The sequence below is a fragment of the Chaetura pelagica genome, unplaced genomic scaffold (genome assembly GCF_000747805.2).
Source record: "Chaetura pelagica isolate M959 unplaced genomic scaffold, ChaPel_1.0 scaffold123, whole genome shotgun sequence".
Taxonomy (NCBI): domain Eukaryota; kingdom Metazoa; phylum Chordata; class Aves; order Apodiformes; family Apodidae; genus Chaetura; species Chaetura pelagica.
The window spans coordinates 4,148,902-4,165,100 of record NW_009953295.1 but is presented as its reverse complement, the minus strand read 5'-3'; positions in this window follow the sequence as shown (position 1 = coordinate 4,165,100).

The window sequence follows — 16,199 nt, the reverse complement described above, 5'->3', positions numbered from 1 at the left end:
CGCCCCCTGCCCCAGCCTGCAGCCCCCTGGCCCGGCCTAGCGCCCCTGCCCGGGCCCCTGGGCCGCACAGGAGCCCGTCGGTGCTGGTTCTGCCCCAGAGGTGCTTGTGTGTGGCGTTTCTGTCACCTCCGGATGAACGTGCGAGTGTTGGGAGAGCCCGGGAAAGGGTCCCAGTAACGCAGGGGGAGAGGAGCTTCAGGTTCGGCCCTTCAAACCCGAGGAGAAGAGGTGGCCGTGTTGGTGTTTAAGTTCACCTGGTCGGTCTGGGCTTTTTTAACCTCCAAACCCCCCACGCTTTTCGGTTCGGTTTCCCCAAACAATTCATTGAAGTCAGAGCTTTGTTACGCTGAAATATTACCCACCCCGGCTTCTGCTGTTCGGTTTCCACCGTAGACTAATGATCTCTAAATATGATTCAAACAGTAAATGGCAGGTTGCCAAAAAACGTGGCGTAATAAGACCACCCAAAAAGGCTTCCCCGTTTCCAGAGCCCACCTCGAGCATCAGCACGTGGTTCTTCGTCCTCAGGGGTGCCAACCAAACCCCGAAACCCAGAAGGACTGTGCCCTACCTGCCTGCCAGCAGCTCAGTTTGTGAACACACCGCGTTAACAGAAGGGAGGGTGGGAAATTATATTCCCTGCTTCTCCTTTTTTTTTTTTAAATCAAGTTCTGACTTTGCACCCAGCGAAGTGCTCGGAAAATTACAGCTACTGCCGGAGAAACATTATCTCGTTCTGCCAGCAAGCAAGAGTTGCTGAAGACGACAGATGGGATTTCACGAGGGAGATCAACAGTTGTTCCCTCCCAGCACACTCCTCGAGAGAGCTGCCTCCTCTCTGCTGGATCAAAGGCAATCACCCACACAGAAATGTGGAAGTAGTTCAACTCCAACGGGGGAAAAAAAAAATAAATACAGAGATTTGTACTTGGTTTAATTGCCATCATGGGGTTGTAAAAGCTTGTGATTATTCAGCAGAACATAATGATGGTTTTTAATTTTTTATTATGTTTTTTGGTGGGAAAATGATGTGCTTCAGCTTGAGCAGGGCTCCTTTTACAGGGGAGTGGTCCCTCTCAAATGACTGTAGGGCGTCACGACTGCGCCGGGCTGCTGGCAGGACTGGAACCTGCTGACAAACCAGCTCGGGGAGAGCTGGCCGTGTGGCTGTGCCAAGCCTGAGCCTTGACACCCCGCCAGCGCAGCGTGGGCAGGGGCATGCTCTGCAAACAGCTCTGCCCACTCACTGGGGCAAGGGCGCGCAGGAGATCCCCGGCTGAGCTGGGAATAGGAGCCACAGAAGAGAAGGGAGCCTCAGTTAGGCAGAATGGCCGCTTCTCCCCCAAATCTTGGAGCCTCAGGCTGGTTTGGTAACAGGGTTTTGCTTCACCTAACAAGGTCTGGCTCTTTGGGGCATGTTGCTTTTAAAAGAGATCTATCAAAAGTTCCCTGCAGACAGCAGATTGTTTCTGTGATTAATTAAGAGTACATCTGCAGTGCATCAAGGGTAGCCTTGTGTATACCACAATGCATTTTTACTGTCAGCAAGCCTTAAATGTTATATACAGTTTCTGTAGCTCTAATACAAGCTTGATAGATTGTGGTTCACTCAGGTTTATGCCCATTTCACATGAAGTGTCCTATTAAGAAACTTCAGGTAACTCCTCTTAAGGAAGCTACTTAGAATGTTAGTAATTTAGTAGAAATAATTCCTAAATTTAAGTGCAATAATTTTGTCCCTGTATTGTGGCTGTTAATATGAACCAGATTACTGTCTGGCAACAGATAGTACTTTGGTTATCCTTCACAGGGTATCAGTGCTGCTCTCTTCTGGGCAGATGATATCATTCTGCTTTTAAAGGCATCCGTGATGCCGTCGATTCTGAAAACTGTGTGTGCTTGTTGTTTGTGATCAGCAGAAAAGGATACTATTTGCTTTTGATGCAGAAGTGGCAGAGTGAAGGAGGACAGACTTCGGTGATGTTCAGACCAGTGAAGCTCACAGTCTTCCTACCTACCACCTGGCACAAAGGAAATGTGCACTACAGCATGTGTGCTGGTGTGTCAACACAACTGAAACTTGGTCCAGCTCCTCACATACCACCCCCACGCCTGTAGTTGTTTTTAGGCCAGAGCTGGGGAAGGAGCATCAGGAGAAAGCCTTTGATAATATTTGTGCCTAAAAGTATTTCCTTGGCTGCCCATGGGGGCCGTAAGTATTCTTTATCCATCTGAGAACGGAAGAAATCTTTATTATTCTGTGTATTATAAATGTGTCAGTTTTCTTGCCCAAGGTTCTTTTCAGTAGCTGCAAAGTCAAATGAAATGAAACTGTTGGGGGGAAGGAAAGCACCACAGGACTGAGAAAGGGATAAGCGTGTGTGGCTACAGAAGGTGTGTGCGGATATAGTGTGCCTACTGTTTTTAAGACAGCATGGGTGAGTCTGTTTATTAAGAAACACCTGTGAGAAACACTATTCTCAGCAAGGCTAGCAGCTCTGCTTTTCCAGATCCAGACAGTAACTTTAAAAAAACCCTACTTGCTCACAGTATGGCAGATAACCCCGGTTTAAAACAGTGTGCATGCAGCAGCATTGGAGAAGAGATAAAAAGTTAATTCTTGCAAGTGAGTGGGTGTTGCAATATCCCAAGTAAGCAACGACATTCCTGCAGTATATGTGGCTTCCCTAGGTTGTGTGGTTTGTCCTACAGCCACTCATAGTCTACCCTGCTTTGTTGAAGCTCTACTCTGCATGAATTTGGCTTGAGCTACTTTGCCATGTCCTGAAAAAAATCTGCTGCTCCATACTTGGAGAAAACAGTTTAGATTAAGCAGATTTGGCAGTATAGGAATATCCAGGAAGAAACAAACATTTGTGTGTGTGTGTGTATGTTTTTTTGTTTGTTTTTTTTAAATCCCTGCAAGTCTACATTCTAACCCAGGCACCATATGCTCCAGGACTAGACACCTCATCCAGCTAGTGAGGTTAAGGAGTACCACCATCATGTCCAGATGCCTTTAGTTGCTATTGCAACCAGCTATCTACCTACCCAGTTTAATAAGCCTTTGCCTATGTATGGATTGAGGAAATGAAATGCTGAACTTGCTCCATATTTTTGTCCCAGAAAATTGCATCATGCTTACATAATTGCAGGCTGCAGGCCTGATTAAACCCGTTCACGTGAATGGTTCCAACAGCCAGTCACTGACTTCAGAACAGACTGTGTAGCAAGGACAGAAACTTATTTTAAAAAAAATAATTTCCTCTGTTCCCTGAAGGCTTCACAGCTTTATGTCTCTGAAGGTTACTTGCTGGTAGGGCAAGTTGCAAACCCACGTGTCGCGTGGGAAGTGCCAGTATTTTGATTACTCTCAGTGTGACTGTGGCCCCAGGATTCAAAGCATACTGATATGAGCAACTATAAAAAGGAGCTCTAAAGCTTGGTGCATGCCACTACAGCCGCCTGGAGAATCAACACTACCCATGGAAATCTCTGCAGAAAGGTTTTTGCACTCAGCCGCCACCATCCAGCTGCATCAGAAAAGAAAGCTCAAGGCTGTGAGTGACAGTGCTGGAAACAGCAGGGAACAAGAAATTATATGGTAGTGCCCTCGGTGGGAAAAACATAGCTAAATTATATGTCCAAAGTGATACAGAAAAAAAATACTTGAACATGATTAGCAGGAAGTGTTTCTACCACAGGGACAAGTATGTCCTTAGAAAAAGGTCAGTAGCTATCACAGTCCAGTAACTCAACAGTGTGGAACTGAGTAAATTGAAAGAGAGGTTCATAGTAGTTAATTCCTTGATGAATCTAGCTGAGGTCAGGCTGCAACTTTGTAAAATGAGACAGCTCACAAAATGAAGTATTTTCTAGATGGCTTTGTTTTATTTGTTTTGTTTTTGCTTATCTATTTGAGTGATCATGAGGGGTACGCTGAGAGCACTTTAAATTCATGCTGATGATGTTTACTTTCCTGGCTGCACGAGTACAGGGCTTATAACTGAACTTTGAAATTTTGCAGGGAGAGATGACAGACAAGATTGGAGATTATTAACTCCTTCTTACTTCTCCCATCCCCTCTTTATTTCTTGTCCTTATTTATGCAGGTAGCTGCAAGATCTACTTATTAGGGGTTTAATCTGGATGTTCCATAGCTGTCTATTATGATTTTGCTTTTGGTCCTAGTTGGGAAGTTGGAAGGCAAACCTTCTCCTGGCCTTCAGTTGCCTCTGCATTAGGACTCTGGAAGGATGCTAGGATGCTCATTTCAATCATCTCAAGCCATGTCCTATTCTATAAGAAGCAAGGCAGAGTTATGAAATCACTGCATGTAAATAGATGGTGTTAGCTGTGAACAGCATTATCTCTCTCACTTAATTGTCTCTATACAGTTAAGAGTTTATCTAAGAATAATGCATTAAGGAAAAAATCCTTAAAATGATGACACAGTTTGGTGTAAGAAGAGGAAAGTATAGCTATCCATTCAGGAAGAGTCATCCATTTCTTACATGAAATGAAGCAGTTTTCCAGGAACATAGGTCATCTTAGGTTTTGGTAGTTAAATGCTATTTTATAATGAATTGGTACAAGGGCACCAAGTTCAGGTCAGATCAGCAAATTCCCTTCTGTAAGTTCCCAGCATTGAAGCAATGAACTCCACAAAGTTAACATACACCCAAAGAGGTTGTTCTTCACTGTAGATTTCTGCATGTTTATTCCTTACACATTTTTCAAACACACAGTCTGAAAAAAAAATAGTGTTTTGTGAAAGCCCAAATTGGGTTGGACAGCAAGAGCAGCTGAAGCTTCTCTAAATTGCAGTGTTATAGCAACAACCATCTGCAATAACAGGGGATGGATCTACATGATTTTTAAGGTCCCTTATAAACTAAAGCATTCTGTGATTCTATGATTTACCTGTAATCAAGGTATCGCCTGAAGTATCATGTTATTTTAAAATTCCTTTGAAAGGTGAGAAATTTTTATTGACATGTGTAGGATCAAATTATGACTTCTCTCTGTCTTCTTTTGTCAAGTTACAGATTATTTCATATGACTAATACTGGAGGAAAAATTCAATTCTTTTTAGATAATTTTCAGATAAATGTCCCCTGAACACTAATGTTAGTACTAGCTGATACATTGTCAGGATTGAAATTATTTCATTTAAATTTCAGGTATTTCTGACACTGTTCTTCCTGGTCTTACAGTAAACAAATTGAGGAGGGATTGTAACATTCAAAACTATCAGCAACATTTTGGTATTTCCATGGTTTGCTGTGTAAATGGTTACAAAAACAATATGTTCTCAGGCAGCAGTTTGAATCTTTTTTGCATTGAAAATGCAACTCATATGTAAACAATACATCAGTTTTATTTCCAACCAAGAAATCTTATTTTAGCTATGTGTGAACTTACAAAAATTGTACAACTTCATTTGCTGTTATTATCCAGTGAGCCCCAGCAATCATTGTGTATGAGCGTGCTGCACATTTGTATTGCTTCTGCAACAGGTATCTTGTATTTCTGTATTTTCATATTTCTCAACAACATATTTTTCAAGAATTTTCTTCTCAGAAACTCCGGTAGTATTAGTTTAATAATAAATTCCTTTTGCATGACATCTTGTTCCCACCAGTCTTCCATGAGTAACCGACAAACTGTTGAACCCAGTCAAGTAAGCTTGGTGATAATTACCTTTCCTGATCTATGCAAGGTTGTTTTTTTCACATGATTGCAAAAGTGCAAGCAGCTTGTTATTAGATGTTGATGGAAAATTGACCACAGTCACAATCCATATGTAGGTGTAAATCAACCCACCAAAATATATAAGTAAAACTTAGAGTTCATATTAGACCATGATAGTTTTGCCTGCTAGTTTTCAGGCACTGGGACAGGACTCACAGGGAAGTGTTGTTCACCATCCCTGGAGATATTTACAAGACATGTGGATGTGGTGCTTAGGTGTGGTTCAGTGGTGGGCTTGGCAGTGCTGGGTTTACGGTTGGACTTGACCTCAAAGGTCTTTTCCAACCTAAATGTTTCTATGATTCTAGTCTACTCTGTGTGGAAAAACACTGGCGACTCTTTTGATTGCCGTGACTGCATTTTAGAGTACTGATGTGTGGTTACTACAAGGGGTGGTTAGTGTTCACAGTGCAGTTTCTAGTAAGAAAAAAACGCCAGATTAGCAAGGTGTTGTATTTCCCACAGCAATGATAGTGTGTCCCTGGCAATGCTGTTCAGATTCCCAGGGGAGAAAGCTAATCCTGATCATTACAGTGGTAATAATAAACAACATTTAAAGACCTCACAGTTGCTGTCAGGGTCCTCACAAAGGGGACACTTGTAATGAAACAAGAGACAGCTCTGATGGAATTTTCTGGAAAGAAATCATTATTAGGTAACACATAAGAATCAATGGCTGTTTTTAGCTTTTCAATAGTCTATTTTTCCACTTGAGCACCCTTCAGTATCTTCTGTAAAGAAATCCTCCCGTGCGTAACTGGCTTTTGCAACTTGCACTTCTCTGAGCCACAGAGCTATCTGCACTCATTTGGGTTTGTACTTCATTTAATGTTTCTCACTAAATGCTTTTGGAAACTGCTGGAGAAACATGGAATAATATTTGAGAAATTTGCAGTTGTTGATTACAAAGCTGCAAATACAGAAATGTTGATAATAAGGACATGTGAGATCTGTATCTTGCCACTTCTGTTTTAGCATTTACCTTTACTGAAACTAAGAATTTATGCTGACCAAAGGTGTCTGGGATCTCCTTGAACATTTGTACTTCAACACAGTAATTGAGTTAATGGTCTGTACTATTAAAGTCAGGTAAAAATATTTTAGAAGAAGTGAGGCAAAATCCCTCTTTGATAACTGTGAGAAGAAATGGGGCAGGACACCACAGAGAATCACTGCATCAGGAGTTTTGTAGCTCTAATTTGAACGTAGCTATTTTTAGAGGACCTGTTGTACATATCAACAACACTAATGACTGCCAGTAGAGACAACCACGTTCCTACAGCCAGCACATAGTGTGCTGCTCTCTGGGCCAGTTCAGCTGGGTATGGGATCTGGCTGCCCAGGTTGGGTGAGAAATTACAACTATTGGTGTCTGATGGAGCAGAGTAAGAAGGTGTAGAATAAAAACACCAGTCAGAGCACCACTTGCCATGGGTATTCCCTACTAGAATATTCAAAGGCAGGCCTGGGAGGTGAATTTGTGCTTCAAAGGGTGGAGGGAAAGCTGTTCAACTACTTGAATTCTGTTCAGTTAACTTTTACCTCCATAATTTTATAGCTTTTGGTTCTCATTATTTAATGAATTTTTTTTCTGCAAAACTCTTGTGTTTTTTTGGTGTTATTGATGGTTGCCATGTTTTCCTATTGCCTTCTTTTTATTGCTGTTCTGTGGTGCTTCTAACATTTTGGGAAGCAAGACAGTACCTACTGAGAAACTTAGTCTCCCTCAGTACTTAATTTTGATAAGAGCAGAGAGGAAGGGCTCCTGTAGCCCCTGGCAGGGGACACACAGACAGTGTTGCAGTATAAACCCACATTGGGCTGTCAGAGGGGTGTCCTGGGATGGCCCAGAATAAGGAAGCTGTCTCAGGGCAATATTCCTTCTGCCTTTGCTAAGGATAGCCTTCTTTTTGCAGTTTACTATGAGCAAGCTGTTTGCTCACAGATCTACCCACACAGTGCTGTATGATGATATTCAGAAGTAATAAAGTAGTCTCATTAAAAAAGGTTCCAACTAGCAGTGGTGCCTGTGGAAATGCAAGTTGAATGACAAGTGACAGGGGGTCAGAGAGAGCACTCTGATCTACACCTGCAGCAGAAAAACAGCCAGAGAAATCACTGTGCAAACACTGTCAGGGAATGTCAACAGGGCCTTGAAGCAAATCATGAACGACGTGGTTGTTGATCTCAGCAAAACACCCTCCAGACCTTTTCAAGTCTGCAAAATGGAAAGGAAGATCCAGATCATATGAAATGCAGGGTCTCTGGCTAGGGAGAGCCACTTCGCTGTTGGTTTGTGCTCAGCACAGCTTCTGAGCCCACTGCAGAAAAGAGATCAAAGCCCTTAGCCTTGAAGTGTCAGGACTTTGCAGAAATCTGTGGGGGTGCCCTCCAAAATGGCTTGTGTGTAGTGGAGGGAGCTGGTCACTGGAGACGGGTTGCCAGAGGCACAGCTTTCCCCTCAGGCCTGCACTGCCACATCACCTAAGTGACAGCAAACTCAGTGATTATTTTTGTCAGCATTAATCTGGGGCAGCACTCGAGTTATTTTCATCCATTGAAATATAAAAGTACACTCTGTGCCAAGTGGTGCTGGGGCTTTGGTGCCCCAGTGTTCCAGCACCCCTAAGACCCTACAGCGATGTCACTCTCAGCTGAGCCTGGAAGCCCCGTGAGCACTGGGAAAGACAGAGGTGATGGCACAAGCAGTCTTGTAGCAAGGCAAGAGGGCTGTTTGACTATTAACCAGGAATTGTTTGGTTTATTCAGCCAAAAAAATGCAGTCCTTGCAAAGGGAATGCCCCCAGGCTAGAGAAATAGGCTAGTGAGGTACTGCTTCTGCTCCCCTTCACTCTTCCTCTCCTCTGCCCATGGGACCAACAAACCACTGTGGGGCCAAAGACAAGCTGTTAAGATCTAGAAATGGAGAAGAGTCTGTGGGCAGCAGGAGGGATGAGGTGCTAAGTGCTGCTCAACATGATCTGCTGAGCATAAACCAGTAAGTTTTCTTCTTTATTACTACTCAGCCTTTGCTTTCCTGGTACTGTAGGTAACCTCCACCCTCTTCTGCTCTACAGCCACTTGCTGGCTCAGAGACCACTCCTACAGCAGCACTGAAACAGCTCCAGTCATGGTAGAAGCCCTGTAGTGCTGGCTGTTGTCTGTGCAGAGGATAAGCCATGGGCAAATTCACTCAAGTATGTGTCCAGGCTCTCGCAAAACCCACCAGTTCCCTGTGAGTGAGTGGGGGACAGTGATGGTGGTGGCAGAGCAAGGGAAGGCTGGTGTTCACATGCGTTCTTGAATCAGTGCTGCATTGCAGCAGGCAGCTTATCTGGTCTTGTGGCTTTGTGGGGACCAACACGATAGCAGAGCTCAGCCCTGGTGCAAATATAACAGGTCTGGCTTGTTTGCAGTGCAGTTCTGTTCCAGTAGCTGAGATAGAATCCTCCTGCATTGCTGGAAACATCAGAGGGGATGCTGCTACCTGCTTGGTAGCAATACCGCCAGCAGCAGCAGCTGCTTGTCCTTTGTGCTGCCCAAGGCTCCAAGATGCAGAAGATGCCACTTTCCTCCACCTTAAGGCTCCTCCTGGAGCTGGAATGGTGGCAGAGGGAAAGCCCTGGGCTATCCAGGGAGGAGTGGGGTACAGCACTGGAGAACAGGAGAGGTGGAAAAATCCTCCTCAAATGTTCTAGTTGTTTGGGCACCAGATTGTCACCGAATTTGAGATTTGGAGCCAAAATGCAGTACGTGTGTGTATTTGTGTAGGTGATCAAAACAGCACATTAAAAGTGTCTGAGGTTTTCCTTTGTTTTTTGAATGGCTGGGAGTGCTTTCTTTAACAAACTGTGAAGCTTCAGAATTGAAAGAATACTATATTACTGAAAACTCTGTTTGTTTTAGGGGTTTTCCCAGGAGTTAATGAGCAGCTGCATGTTGGAAAGACATTCCTAATGGTGCGGCTCTCAGGAGGGCTCAGACACTTCTATTGGAATATAAATGGAAAATTTGACCCACAGAACAAGTTCTCTACGTTTCTTGGAAATACATGATTCACATTCCAACCTAATTTTGTAGCCCTTGGACAGGACAGAAATATGAGGGGAAAGGTAGGAAAGTGGAAAGGAAGAGAGGGAAGCCAGCAATAGGAAACAAGTGTGTCACAGGATGAGCTGAGTGGAGTTTCCATGTGGACAGCCAGGGAGAAACATGCATTCTTGTGTCTATTAAAAGTACTGTTTTCGATGTCATAGTTTTATTTTTCTGATTGGTGAAGAATTCCGGCCGAGTTTAAAACACAGACATGGATTTTGAAAAATAGATAGGGAAAATGTATTTTCCTAAAAGTATGTGATGCTTCAGTGGGACCCAGACTCAATTTACTTCCTAAGGAAATCTGGCTCACAGTGGTGCAGAGATCAGTAACACTGCAAGTTATTGCTTGAGCCTTATCTTTGGACCTTGCTGTGGGACTTTTGGAGTCAAAATCTGTCAATATGAGTATCTCTGAATTCATGTCTGTGTGTTACTAAAGAATGTATGGGAAATGAGAAAATGATATCATGATTGTCATATACCTTTACTTTGCCTCCTGGAAGAGCAGTCTTGATGATTTTGTGCTGTGGACTATGGCTGCTGCTTAAGTGGGTGGTGAAGTTCTCTGTTTCCATTGCAAATAATAATAATGGTTAATGTTTGTCCAAACTACCAGTATTACCATCTTCAGGGCAATATCCTCATGCCTAGTAAAGAGCTGGTCATGCAAATAAAACTAAGTATTATGGGAGAGGCATTAGGGAGGGTGAAGAATTAACTTTACTTCCCCATTCCTGGAAGTGTTCAAGGTGTGACTGGACTTTGAGCTACCTGGTCTAGTGGGAGGAGTCCCTGTCCATGCAGGGGGGTTGGAATTAGATGATCTTTAAGGTCCCTTCAAACCCAAACCATTCCATGATTCTGTGATTCTTCACCAGTGTCCCCCTCAGGACCCTGAGCTTTCCCCATCTCCAAATGCCAAACTCGCCATCTGCAGGCCAGCAAGACCACTCGCAAGGGCCGGGGAACAAAGCAGCCCCCCAAGCTCAGGGACACCTTCCTTACGGTGACTTTAGGATTTCCTCTTCTTTAATGCACTAGTCAGCAAAAGGAAATTTCCCTTTGGGTGTTATCCCAAAGACGTTTAGAGTGTCTGTCCCTAGAGTTTAATCCTATCACAGTGGATTGTTGAAAAAAAAACACAACAAATAAAATAAATTTTTAAAATTGATTTGATGCTCTTCTGCCACAGGCACCATCTCTCCTTGCTAGTGGTCTTCTCATGCCTGGTCTCAGCTATAAGGAGAGAGCATGCTGCAGGACTTCTGCACCCTTCATCTTCCCAGCCCAGGCCTTAGCACCCTCCCCCTGCTACTAGAAATCAGCACTGGTTTCCCCATGAAACATGTTTTTGATTGGAACATACTGTTTCTTAAGCTTGTTGTTGTTGTTGTTGTTTTCCTTGACGACATGTTTTATTTTTGAAAGATAGCAAAGCACACTGTTTCAAGAAGTTTGAGTTCACTGTGTCAGGCTGGAGGAATGTTATCCAACACATTTTTCTATCTGAAATAGATTTTAAGGATAAAAGTTATTTATTTTGAGGGCTGTCTTTTTGTGGTGCTCACAAACCACAGATATGTCCAATTAACAGTAAAAAGTCAAAGCCAGAAGAAAATGTTTCATTTTCATACTATTATTTCCATTCAGCCCTTAAAAAAGAACAAACCACCAAACAACAAAACACCAGTAGAGGAAACTGAGGCAACCTCAGTTTCACCTTGTCTTGAATAAAAGCTATCTCAAAGCTGCCAAAAGGAAAACATACAGAGTCCGTCTCTCCCAGCAAAAGAAGGGTTTGTAAGCATCACAGAGGAACCAGAGGATCTGCAGCCCTGCCTTTGCCAACTCTAAATTTTATCCTAACCAGCATCATGCAGGGTGCTAAGGAGGAGCAGCAGAGCCTTGTTACTGCCATGCCTCCTGCCCATCATTCCCCACACATCTGGCCCTGCTGGTCCTAGCAGCCACGAGTGAGACCCACGCTGACCTGCTGTTTGACAGATGGTTGGTAGTGGTCTTGTCCCACCTGGAGGTGGGTTACAAGGAGGGCAGCCACCAAGTGAGGAGCTGCCCAGCTAATCTGTCAAAGCTTCAGTGGGCTCAATACACTCCTATAATCCTTCCTCAGTCACAGGGCACTCCAAGAGGGATTTTAGCCATCTCCATGGAGGCTGCCATGGTCTCACGGCCTTCAGAAGTGAAGCTGAACTGTTCTTCAGCCCCTGGGAAATGGACAATTATCTTGAGCCCCTGAGATTTGCAATCAGCTGATTTTTCATTTAAACCCAGGTTTATAAAGGGGAAAGCAAGAAAAGAGACCTGATTTTGCATTTCTGTTTGCCTAGAGTTGGGTGCCAATGGTGCACACTGGAAAGCAGTGGATGCTTATTTTAAAAAGATACTTTAAAAATTCAGTGAACCAATTTTTAGAGAGAAATCTAAGCCTCAGTGGAGGCTTGTTTGAAAGGTGCTCACCCAGCACCTCTGCCACACTTCTGTGGCTTCCAGGTGAATTCTGAAAACGAGGGACTGAAGTTAATAAAAAATAAAAAATTTAACCTTCAGCCTAAGTTTTCATGTTCCCTGGAAACGTCAGGTGAGCTCTTGGTGCAATCAGGTGGGTGGTACATCCACATACCTACACATGTTGCAGACTTGCATGGACCAGAGAACTTACATATCACGTATACAAAAGCAGGCACCAAGAGGAGAAAAATCATTCCCATTACACAGATGGAGAAGAAAAGCATAGAAAGCAGCCAATTCTTTTGACATCAGAAAGTCTTACTGTACAGGGGGTTGGGAGGTGGGGAGGGAGGAATCAAAACTTACCTGTATTTTCATTATGTTTTCTTAGGTACAGCTTGTGCTTAAGTGCTTGCTTCCATGTGGCACTGGTACAAGTCTGTTTCTTCTAATTCTTAGTGACATTCAGCTTCGCACTCACTCCTGCCAGGAATCACACTCCCACACACTGTACACACACCCTTTGTGCCTTTTTCAAACATGGGGTTTACGAGCTGGTGAAAAGAAATTCCAGAGGAACATCAGAAGTCCCCAAGCAACGAATAGCATCGGTTTGAGCAGTAACGGGAGCTGCAGCTCGACTAACCACACAGCTAAAAAAGCTCTGCCTGTGTATGGCACCGCTCTGATAACCTGTGTGCTCATGTCAGGCTGTCTCCCACTGCAGATCTGCCCACTCTCCACCACACTTCTCATGTTTGGTGGCCATCTCACCTACACACATATCCTGGAAAAGAACACTGAAAGAGCCGAGGGGGAGGTGAGGATCAGTGGTGATGGTTTTTGAAGAGGAGTCAGACTCACAGGACAATGGTGAGTGTGGATGGGCAGCTTCTATCCTAGTTTCCCAGTGCTGCCCATGCCCAGGCCGTGGGTCCTGGCTGGGCACTTGCCAGGTGTTGGCCACGGCTGGCACTGAGCTCCCTGCTGCCTGCAATGTATGTCCCGTGTTTTGCAGGTGGGGTGTGTGGATGGATAAAGCGACAACTCAGACAGTTTGTGAGTAGGAAGAATAAACTGAACTCAGATCCTCCAAAACACCTTCAGGTGGGGCAGGGTGAACCCTCAGCAAGATCCTCCCTTCACTGACATTTGCAGGAGCAGAAGAAAGGCCCATCTTGGGCAAACCCAAGGTCTTCCCAGGGTTTGGTCCTCACAGGCCAGCCCCAGGTTTGCCTGACTGCTCCAGCTGAGCAGCAGACAGGGCTGGAGCACTTGGAGGTCATCCTGGACTGCTCTGTGTGTCACTGCATTTCCATATCCAGTATTCAGTTTTGCTTGAGTTTCATGTTCTGGCGGGGCAGCATCTGGCAATCTCAACAATAAATGCTGTTTACCTCCAAGTTGGTATATGAAGGAGTAGCTGCCTAAGGGCTTTCTGCAGCTCTAATGAACTAATGTGGTCACCAGGTTACTGGCTTCTCCTGCCAGCCTTTGATCATGGATCTGATCCAGCCTGATCAAACCTGATCCAGCCTTGCCACGGCGCCAGACTCGTTTCAGGTGTGCATTTAATCGCTCCCACCACCAAGAAAAAGCAAGATAGGAAGTCATGGCAGGTCACAAAGCCCTGGCCAGCACCTCCCACTCTATGGACAGTGCAGGAGGAGGTGGCTGGTCCCAACCACCTGCTCCTTAGCCCATCACTGCTCCTGTTTCAATGGCTGGAGTCACCTCCTCGGCACACAGCCCACTCTTTGCCTGGGTCTGAGGAGCCAGCAGGGACAGGACATCTAGGAACAAGTTGTAGAAAATGCAGCTTTTTTTCCTCTTTTCAAAGAGCATGATATTTGCATAATTAATGCTTGATGTTTGCTACCTATTCCCAGCTGTCCCATGAAACTCAGCATGTGTCAGCTCTCTTGGGCATAAGGAAAACAGTTTGCATACTGATGAGATACTTACAGTGCTGTTTGTCTTTGTTTCTCATGCTCCTTCCTTGATAATGACAGAATTACTACAAGATTGTTGTTTTGTATGCTTTTATTATTTTCATCATCGTGACACACAAGTAAGACTCAGTGGTACAAATAAATAACCCATCTAAGAAGGAAAAGAGTTTTATTAAGAAATCTGTATGGTGTGACAATGGTACAGACTTCCTTGTTACATGATGGGTGTCATTTAAACGAGTTAATAAAGATGTCTTCTAGGGATTTCTGTTCTTCTGTGATAAATTTCCTGGAACCTGGAGACAGAGCTTGAGAAACATATCGTGGGACCTTGTTTGGGTGCTTGAACCACTGCCACCCACACTGTTCCCATTCCTTGGAAGAATGAAAGATCTCAGTAACCAGGGGGAGAAATCCAGGGCTGCCTTTGGGTAGTTCATTGTATTGGTAGGAAACCCAAGGGACACGTGTTTACCTCTGATGCTCTAACTTGATCAAACACAATTGTTTCTCGATAAGGATGGACTGGCTGTGCAGTGTCCAAGAGTTTTCTTTCTTCGATTCCTTCCAGAAACCTTGGGAAACACAGCTAGGGGAAAGACTTCCCTTCTTTATCTCAACCCTATGAAAACTCTCTCACCTCCCTGCAATTGCCAGAGTGACCGGCTTAGCAACTGCTGTAGTGCAGACCAAAAAAAGCTGTGCAGTTTGCAGAAAGCAGTTGCAATTCCTTGTGGTGAAAGCAAACTGCACGGGCTGCATTCACCCACAGGGCTGCGATGAGCATTTTGTAGATGAAGGGCCAAGTAGGTGTCTGTGAAATTCTCCTGTATTTCAGAAATGTGGGTCAATTTTTTTAGAAATGGCTTTGGCTGCCTAGCATGAGGCAGCTTATAAAAGTAGCTTGATTTTCAGAGAGCAAGTGCTGAGCACTTCTCCAAAAAACTGTATTCTTTGATAAGGTGTCCCACTTTGGATATTTGGACTCACAAGCCATTTTCAAAAATAGAAGCCTTAACAGCCATTTGGTGGCTTTTTGAGGATAATTAGTTCAGTGCATGAAGCTTTTTATGGCTTTATTATCTCAGGCAGCTTTCCCTCCAGCAGTGTATTTCTGCTCTTGTGTGACGTGCACCACTGAAAGCCTGCTGTAATGCTTGCTTGCCAAATGAAAATACTACCATCTTCTGAAGTTGTTCTTGCACCTGCAGCTCAGTGAAATACAAGCAGCTGAAGGCATGTTAGAGACAAACCAAGTGCCATAACAGGAGGTGTCTAGCAATTCCCAAAATGATTTCAGGTCGAAAGAAGTAAAATATTGACCTGCTGATTCTTTGGCTTTTCGGTATACAACAAATTTTTTATTTGGCAGGAAAGCAGATACCCAGCAAGATTCTTTTCCTGTGTTTTAACATTCTCATCAGGGAGTGAAAAATTTCATTCCATAAGAAGAAATGCTCATGGAAATGAAAAAGACAAATAAAGCTTGGAGAGCATGATGCCTTTTGGAACCTACCTAGTGAGTAGAGGAGTTGAAACTGTTTCTGCTAATAGCTGCTAATAATACCTTTCTGCTTATTTCTCAGGTAGTAGATTTCTGTTAGTGTTCCAGAGCAACTTCGCACCCCCAAATCCATAAGGATTTCTCTGTTCACCCAGAAGAGCTCCACTTGGATGGTGTGCAGTCCTTACCACCACAGCAATAAGGGAAGCAGCGGTCCTCTAAACCTATTCCCAGTATTAGCGGGAATAAAATTCTTCATTCACCAGTGCTTGCTTGCGACCTGCTTTACAGATCCAGCCATTAGGTGGAGCGTTTCTACTGCCAGCACAGGGATGTCATCTGTGGGATTTCGAGGCTAGGAGGGATGCTTTACTGTGCTGAATAATCCCTTTGTGTTGAGATCTGCTGGCTGCAGATAGAAA